This window comes from Zea mays, chromosome 10 (genome assembly GCF_902167145.1).
Source record: "Zea mays cultivar B73 chromosome 10, Zm-B73-REFERENCE-NAM-5.0, whole genome shotgun sequence".
In the NCBI taxonomy this organism is placed as follows: domain Eukaryota; kingdom Viridiplantae; phylum Streptophyta; class Magnoliopsida; order Poales; family Poaceae; genus Zea; species Zea mays.
The window spans coordinates 88,899,783-88,909,636 of NC_050105.1; positions in this window are offsets into that span (position 1 = coordinate 88,899,783).

The following is a 9,854-nucleotide window of genomic DNA, read 5'->3' on the forward strand; positions in this document are numbered from 1 at the left end:
CTAGCTACCCTCTCCCCCTCCACACACACTCAACACCTCAGCCAAGGCAAACACCCCACCCACTCAGTTACTCTGCTCTACCGGCTACACGCATAGTGTCGCTTCGCCTCCAGTCCACCCTCCTGGTAAGCACCTCCGCTCCACCACTAGTAGTATCTCAACACCACATGACACATATTCTACTCAAGACTCTACCCATCCATGTATCGCTATTTTGACCACTATACTAAATATTTGTTGGTATACTTGCTGGTTTGTATGTTTGCTTGTTCATGTTGCATAGTTATCGGAGCGTTCGTGCCGTCTCGTGGAGGCCAGATCCGCGAGTCTACGCTAGGCGGTGGAGCCAGAAGCCAGTTCCGCGAGCTCCCCTTCCCCCTTCGCCGAATAAGCACGGCAAGCTCACTGGATCCCTTTGATGCATAAATTACCTATGATTTTTCAACCACAACCCTCAGCCTGTTATTTTATGCATGATATGATTTTGAGACAAGTTATTATGGCCACCCAGCCGCTTGCCGCAATCAATCCCTGATATATATGTTCCAAATGATTTGAGAACAGGTGTGAGTTTTCAAAAGAAAATGCTTTTCAAAATGTGTGTGATGAAGGGTTTTCACCCTTATCACCTTGTGAGTGGGATAATCAGGGACTCCCTGGTTTAGGGGAGGGCCTAAGGTGTTGGCTCAGCTGGTTTAGGCGTGAGCAGAAGGATTTTCCCCTCATATAAGGACCGGTTTGTCATCTTCACTACCTGTACTCTTTAATAGTACAACCACTCGAGACTGTGTGGGCAGTCACTCAATCTGAACTCGTACGGTCCAACCCCAGGGTTATGAAGGCTGGGGAGCACCGGGAGGATAAGGAGGGGGAAAGTTTTGTCCGGTTTGGACATGGTGGTGGCCTGACTCCTTCCGGATAACCGTTAAGGTTAGGACGTGCGGGGAAAGAAAGAGAGTCGGATTTGGGTCTCACTAGCTATGAGATCGCAGAGCCGGACTAGTGGGTAAAGTGTACACCTCTGCGCAGAGTTTGAAAACCTATTCGAATAGTCTGTGTCCACAGGAATGGACGAGTCTGGTATGGTATGGCAATTAATGTTTTGTTTTCCAAAAAAAGAGATGCTTTTGAGAAAAGTGGTTTCTAAAAAGGTTCGGCGGTTGAGCCGTGAGCTATGGTGGACGGGAAGTCCAGTAGCTGTTTTTGAAAATGAGAACCAGTGGGAAACTGCTGAGATACCTGGATGGTTTAGTCCGGGGGATTTTGTTATAATACTGAAAAACTTCCTGCTCCTTTTGGAGAGGATGCGCTTTGCAAAAATACAAAATGTTTTTCAAAACAACTCTGCATAAAATATTGCTGTTTCTGCAAAATATCCTGAGCTCCACATATTCCATGCATTATATCTGATTTCCCCATTCCGCGGGTGAAGGTGGGCTGCTGAGTATGTTTGTACTCACCCTTGCTTATTTGTTGTTTTTCAGAAAAAGGAGATCGGGTAAGAGTTACGACTGTTCCCAACCTTGCCTGTGGCTGTTGGACCGCTGAATTGCTTCACTGCGTATATCGGGCTGCTTCAGCCCCACTCTGATGATATGTCCCGAGTTGTGGACCAACTCTTAAAGTTGTTCGCCACCTTTGTAGGTTTGTCTCGTTTTAAGCAGATTTGGTATCATCTGATGTATAAATGTGTTTACTAGCCTCCTGGGACTAGTAATTGTATCACATTTGAGTCCCAGAGGATTGGGGACGCTTCAGGTGGTATCAGAGCTGTTAGGTTGGCCGCAGGACGTAACCCTTAGCCTGATCAAAAGTTTTTGAGTCAAAACTATTTTCTTAAAAAAGAATTCTTGCTCTCATCCCTTCATTTCAAAAATGTTTTCCCCGTTTCCTTCTCTCAGAAGTCAGATGGAGGTTCAGTGCCAAACCAGCTTTTGCCAGAATGAAGATGGTTTCCCCAAGTTGCTGAGAACATGCACAGTTCGCCTCGAAATCAGGAGCCAACCAGAGTATGATGGTCGTGAATTCATCGAGCATGGCACAGAGAAGTGTGTCGTGACTGTATACATTGGATCCTGTCCGCACCATGTGGAATGGAGTGTCACTGCTGCTGGGCACAGATTCAGAGACACCTGCCAAGTCGTCGCCCGCAAGGCATTGAGGGCCCTGTGTCAGATCTATGAAGAAGAAGTGGCCGACACCCCGCTCAGATTCTTTCCGCCCTTTCAGAGAAACCGTCCCGTTTGGATGGCCAGGATGCGTGCATTAGAAGGGCAGCAGTTGCTTGAGGACGACCCCACAGTCGTGTACCTCACTGCATACCTGCTCACCCTGGATGCACAGTATGATTTCTTGGCTCGGCACCACCGTCAGATGATTGCCCGAGCAGAAGATGCAGAGAAGCGCAACCGTCAGCTGCATGTGGATCTCACCACAGCTCAAGCCCGTGCAACTGCCTTGGAGAGTCGTGAAGTCATTGTTGTTGAAGCCCTGAAACAAGCCAAGGATGAGCACGTCCAGAAGTTGATGGAGGCCTACTTGGTAACCCATAACCAACGTAGAGCCCTGCGGATCCAAGAGCCCGCTCCATCCAACCATGTTCAACCCATCAAAGCTGAAGACCCCCAGATTCTTGAAGGTCACCCGGTCTCTACCAGAGGAGAAAAGAAGGCTTGGGAACTCCTGGAAGGAGCCATAGTCTTGGAAGGAATTCCAGTCTCCCCTAAGGCTATGGATAAGCAAGAGCACCCTGAATCCTCCCAAGATCCCCCGCCAGAGTTGTTTGAGCCCCTCACCATGAAGAAGATTCCAGCATCGTCCCTTGAGGTCAAGGAAGAAGCTGCAAGCACCCCGCCAGCACCGCCGCCCTCAGAGGAGCTACAAGAGCCAGTCCCGCTTGAAGAAGAGTTCGACCCTGTCCTGCCATCTCAGTCGCCGCCAGAAGAAGTCATCAACATCAGCTCCCTGTTGACCCATCCAGGAGATATCTCAGATTGAAGTTGTGCGTCAGCCTTGCCAGAAGAGAAGCTGCCAGATCTGAGTTAGTTATGCCCAGTCCTCTGCATGCATTGGGTAGTGAAGTTTTTCTTCACTTTGGCTAGAGCCCTGCACGTATGAGAGGTAATCGTGTAGACTCGTGTTTTGAAAAACTCTAATTGTGTGGCCCCCTAGGGCATTTCAAAATGAATTTTGCTTGATGTTTTCTCCCCTTTTGAGTGCATATGTGATGCTTTAACGTTAGTGCTCATAAGTTGCATTTAGCATAGTTCTCAATTCAGGAGCCAAGCAATAGTAGTTATGCTTAGCCCCCGAATCTGAGTAGCCCGTGCTTTGGAAAAACTCTATTCTTCCCTTATTCAAAACATTTGATTTGTTTGTGCTTATCATTGCTAAACTTATGTGTTTTCTTTCTTTTTAAGAAAGGTTTTCTCTAAAAACATAAATCACAAATTAGATCTAATCCTCACCTTATGCTTCCATTCTCATCTTAACCCATCTCAAGAGAAAAGTGCCTTACCCAAGAAGATACCGGGAAGCTTACCCTTGAAGCCTGGAATAAGCAACAGAAGAAACATGTTCAGCCGCTCAGTCAAAAGGACCGACCGTGAGAATCAAAGCACTGCCCCTGAGTCAAAGTAAACAGGAAAAGAGGACAGAAGGAGTTATTACCATACAGAGAGGCAAAGATTCTTGGAACCAGAGACCACAAACATCAGGGTCATCAACCCCACCACTCACCCGTGCCCCCCGCACGCGTGCCCGCCTCCATGCGCACTACCACCACCACCCCACGCCCCCTTTGCAGCGCACTACCACCGCCCACGCCACCTTTGCAGCGCACCCACCGCCACCATCATCGCCGGCAACACCAGCCCCCCCTCCCCTTGTCGCACCCGCTGCCGCGTAGCACCTGCTCCATCACCGCCACTCCGCAACCGAGCACCCCCGCTCGCCTATAAAACCCCCCCACCAGCTCCCTCAACTCCCAACTCGCTCGAAGCACACTCCAGATAAATCCCCTCTGCCAAATCACAAGCAACTCCATTTTCCACTCCCTCGCCCCTAAGATCACAATGCTTGGTGATTCTTGGGTTGAAGACTGTTGCACATGGTTCATAGTCTTTGGTTTCCTCCTTTGTATGATGGTAATACTCATCGATAGAATCCTCCAGTGGGAAGAGCAAAGAGAAAGAAAGAGGCAGGGAAAAGTGAAAAGTGAGAAGAGAAAAGAAGATAGTGAAGAGAAGACAAGAAGAAGGTTCTCCCAGAATCAACCATGTGCCAGTCATCCCTCCGCAGCCAGCTCAAGCAGCAATAGCAGCAGAAGGACCCGTAACACCCTTGTTATGTGGTACTTCAAGGAGTTCAAATTCCCAAGATTCAAGAGTTCTACCCTCATTCTTTTTAAGTGAGGTAGTGTTCCAGTGAAATTCCTGCTATGGAGAAAAAGAAGAAGGCCTGTAGCAAGCTTGTGGAGGACCAGATCACCGAAGCTTATAAGTTTCTGGATGAGAAGTGGTCACCCAAGTTTTGTTGATGAAGCACCAGAAGACCAATCAAGGAAGGAATCCATGTGGAAGTTCGCAAGAGAAAGGTTTGCGTGTTGGCATTGATGCTTCTTCAATAAGCTAGCTGCCAAGCAAAACCTAGAAGCCTGAAGATGATCTTGAGTAGCCAGAACCAGCGTTTGCAATCAGCAACTGGATGCCCCTCAAAGGCCAGATTTTGTTGAAGTTCCATCTCCTCGAAGAGTCTGCAAAGTGAATATATGTAGCTGAAGTAAAGCTATACCCATAACCCTTCTAAACCGAATCTCGAGGACGAGATTCCTTTTAAGTGGGGTAGATTTATAGCATCCCAAAAATTCAAATTCTGAAATTTTCTCAAACTCGCCCTAAATTCAAAATGAATTTCAAATTTCATTTCAAAATGTTTGTTTGCGAGTTGATATCAACAAATAAATTATAGTGGTCTATATTCTCTCTAAAATCCTCCTCAAAATATCCTACAAATATTTCCCCAGTGATCCCCCTCAAATTCTTTCCAGAAATACTGCTCAGATATTTCCCCAGTAACCCCCCCTTTGATTTCTTTCCAGAAATACTACCCAAATATTCCACCGATGTATCTCTGGATATTTTCCTCTTGAGAAATACCTTCAGAATCATTTTTCAAGACCCTACAAATATTTTCTTCATAACTTTCCTCATGCCCATACATATACGTATGCCTCCGGTGTCATACGGTGAGCTCTACAAGCTAATATCATTTATACAAGACAAATACATGCTAATCTCCCACTAATCCTCTCATCCTCCCACTAATCCTCTCATCCCTCCCCCTAATCCCCCACCATGGCTATAAATAGAGGGGCAAGGGCCTCCTCTCATCCCACCCCAAGCCATTTCATGGCAACTCTCTTCCCCCCCCCCCACACACCCACTCCATGTTCCACACAAGCACACACTAGCACAAGGATCGTTCGATCGTTCTTCGATCGTTCGTCCCCTGTTCTTAGTTTGTTCGTTCGTTCGTCCGATCGTTCGATCGTTCGTCCGATCGTTCATGGTTCGTTCGTCCGATCATTCGATCGTTCGTCCGTTCGTTCATCCAAATAATCTTTTTCCTATCGTTATGCTGCCGAAATTCCGATCGTTCGTTCGTTCGATCATTCGATCGTTCATCGTTCGTTCATAGTTCCTATTCATCGTTCATCGTTCGTTCATAGTCCCTATTCATCATTCTTCCAGATAATCTTTGTCCTGCCGTTATGCTGCCGAAATTCCGATCGTTCATTCGTCCGATCATCCGATCGTTCGTCCGTTCGTTCATAGTTCATATTCATCGTTCGTTCATAGTTCCTATTCATCGTTCATCGTTCGTTCATACGAACTATTCACCATCACTATTCATCCTTACTATTCACCAACACTATTCACCATCGTTACTATTCATTATTACTATTCATCATCGTTACTATTCATCATCGTTACTACTCATCGATGATATCTATGGTAACTTTTTCGTCGTCACTATTCATCGTTACTATTCACCGATTAGCCGATCACCCCAAATTTCAACTACTCCTACATCATGTTGTCCAGTCCACCTAAGACCAGCCAGACCCATATTCCAGTCATACGAACTCCGGTGACTATGATTTTTCTTCCAGTAGGGAACTTCCCATCTGGTCACCCATCCCAGGTTTCTCCAAGTTGAGCACGCTTAACTTTGAGAATCCTTCGAACCAGGCTCCCAAACTCAGATTCCAATAATTCTCGTTTCTAAATTCTTATCAAACTATTCCCTATCCAACCATGCCATCCCTTAAGCCTGGTCCATATTCTAGAAAAACTCCCAAAATACTCTTGTCCTATATTCTGCCTATACGTCTCCTGTTCATACTAAGTCAGACGATTCATTCGTCACTATTCTCACCAACAGTGAACTTCACTGTGCTACACCACATACACTCAGCTATAAATACACCTAGCTACCCTCTCCCCCTCCACACACACTCAACACCCTCAGCCAAGGCAAACACCCCACCCACTCAGTTACTCTGCTCTACCGGCTACACGCATAGTGTCGCTTCGCCTCCAGTCCACCCTCCTGGTAAGCACCTCCGCTCCACCACTAGTAGTATCTCAACACCACATGACACATATTCTACTCAAGACTCTACCCATCCATGTATCGCTATTTTGACCACTATACTAAATATTTGTTGGTATACTTGCTGGTTTGTATGTTTGCTTGTTCATGTTGCATAGTTATCGGAGCGTTCGTGCCGTCTCGTGGAGGCCAGATCCGCGAGTCTACGCTAGGCGGTGGAGCCAGAAGCCAGTTCCGCGAGCTCCCCTTCCCCCTTCGCCGAATAAGCACGGCAAGCTCACTGGATCCCTTTGATGCATAAATTACCTATGATTTTTCAACCACAACCCTCAGCCTGTTATTTTATGCATGATATAATTTTGAGACAAGTTATTATGGCCACCCAGCCGCTTGCCGCAATCAATCCCTGATATATATGTTCCAAATGATTTGAGAACAGGTGTGAGTTTTCAAAAGAAAATGCTTTTCAAAATGTGTGTGATGAAGGGTTTTCACCCTTATCACCTTGTGAGTGGGATAATCAGGGACTCCCTGGTTTAGGGGAGGGCCTAAAGTGTTGGCTCAGCTGGTTTAGGCGTGAGCAGAAGGATTGTCCCCTCATATAAGGACCGGTTTGTCATCTTCACTACCTGTACTCTTTAATAGTACAACCACTCGAGACTGTGTGGGCAGTCACTCAATCTGAACTCGTACGGTCCAACCCCAGGGTTATGAAGGCTGGGGAGCACCGGGAGGATAAGGAGGGGGAAAGTTTTGTCCGGTTTGGACATGGTGGTGGCCTGACTCCTTCCGGATAACCGTTAAGGTTAAGACGTGCGGGGAAAGATAGAGAGTCGGATTCGGGTCTCACTAGCTATGAGATCGCAGAGCCGGACTAGTGGGTAAAGTGTACACCTCTGCGCAGAGTTTGAAAACCTATTCGAATAGTCTGTGTCCACAGGAATGGACGAGTCTGGTATGGTATGGCAATTAATGTTTTGTTTTCCAAAAAAAGAGATGCTTTTGAGAAAAGTGGTTTCTAAAAAGGTTCGGCGGTTGAGCCGTGAGCTATGGTGGACGGGAAGTCCAGTAGCTGTTTTTGAAAATGAAAACCAGTGGGAAACTGCTGAGATACCTGGATGGTTTAGTCCGCGGGATTTTGTTATAATACTGAAAAACTTCCTGCTCCTTTTGGAGAGGATGCGCTTTGCAAAAATACAAAATGTTTTTCAAAACGACTCTGCATAAAATATTGCTGTTTCTGCAAAATATCCTGAGCTCCACATATTCCATGCATTATATCTGATTTCCCCATTCTGCGGGTGAAGGTGGGCTGCTGAGTAAGTTTGTACTCACCCTTGCTTATTTGTTGTTTTTCAGAAAAAGGAGATCGGGTAAGAGTTACCACTGTTCCCAACCTTGCCTGTGGATGTTGGACCGCTGAATTGCTTCACTGCGTATATCGGGCTGCTTCAGCCCCACTCTGATGATATGTCCCGAGTTGTGGACCAACTCTTAAAGTTGTTCGCCACCTTTGTAGGTTTGTCTCGTTTTAAGCAGATTTGGTATCATCTGATGTATAAATGTGTTTACTAGCCTCCTGGGACTAGTAATTGTATCACATTTGAGTCCCAGAGGATTGGGGACGCTTCAGATGTCAAGGGACACTGGGTATTTAGATGGTAAAATACAACACACTAACATTACTCCACCTTACACAGTAGGCATATGCAACACAAGCATTGGAGAAAATTAAGATACAAATACGCAAAAGGTCAACACTTCCTTTTGTACCTTTACCCTGTTGTGATGTACTTTCCATCTAAGTAGGCGGAGTTTCTTTTTCCATCAATTTAAGATTTCCATCTTGAAAGTTTTCTCTTTACGGAGCTCCTTCACACTTGTGCCCGATCCTTTATCCTGACCTTTTCTTGTTGCTAAGACACCAAACTTAGAACAAGTTATAGTATTGTGGCATAATATGAAACTTCTATTCTAGTGATTACCAAAAGATATCAATTGAAGCACACTACCAAGGCTACCAATTGAAAGATCATTACTGTCATAGCTCCATGATATTTAATGATAAGCATCTGGGATCACCAACTATTATAGAGCGTGAGCAATCTTTAAATATGCCATTACTCACAACTTTAGATACCAATTACTCGACTTGTGGAGGTACCCAAGTCCTGATTGCTCCATTTCTTGCTCATCTTCCCTTTTCCACCTTGAGACTATATAGGATCACTCAAGAAACAGTTAGTCTCAAAAGACACAAGTTATGTGTGCTCCCCCTAAAGTTGTGCATCAAGTATTTGAATGACTTGCACTTTGCACATTCTAGCGTCCTCAGAACTAGAGGGGATCACAACATACCTTGGTCTAGGCACAATATATCAATTGCATCACAAAAAGATACCAATTGAATAGTTGACATAATACAACTTATGACTAGTGGAAACAATGCATGCCTCAAGATATATAATATTTTAAAAGCAACCTAGGCACACTTCACACATGATGATCATTGCAAAACATATACCAATTGAAAACAACAAGATCATGCATATAAAGTGCAATGTCTAAGCACACCATCATTAAGAAGGTTTCTTAGGTACACTAAAAGAAACAACATTTTAAAGTAGAGAGCACCTAAGCCAAGAGACTACCAATTCAAAGGCAAGAACATAGCTGTGATCACAATCAATGGAACTTCAAGATATGAGATTGCATAGTTCCATTCTCCATACCTTTGCCTTTTACTTGAATACCATGAGATCCATTCTTTTAGGTAGTGTAGAGTGAGAGCACCTGTTGTCACCAATTTAGGGCTCCTTTTGCTCATGCACCTCATAACTCAAGAAGGTGCATTAGTGGCACAACATGGATTTGGTATACACAAAGTATCAAAATTGGGTAATTATGTGAACATGGACTAAACAAGATGTCATGCTTGCACATAGGTTAATCATTAAAGACAATAGCATGTCTTACAAAAGGATACAAGTTTATCCATTAACACAAAAAGAGTTAATCATAGTGAATATATCGATTGAAAAGCTACCATTGAATGATTCAAAAGATATAACATATAGAACACATTATCATGATTAAGCAAGCATCATTATGAACCATTGATAACACAGGCAATCTCAAAAGCATAACTACTCCAAGGATAGGTAGCACAACAAACCAACTTAAGAGCAATACTGATTTGCAATAATGTATTTAAGATACCCGGGTACCGTCCTTTGGAG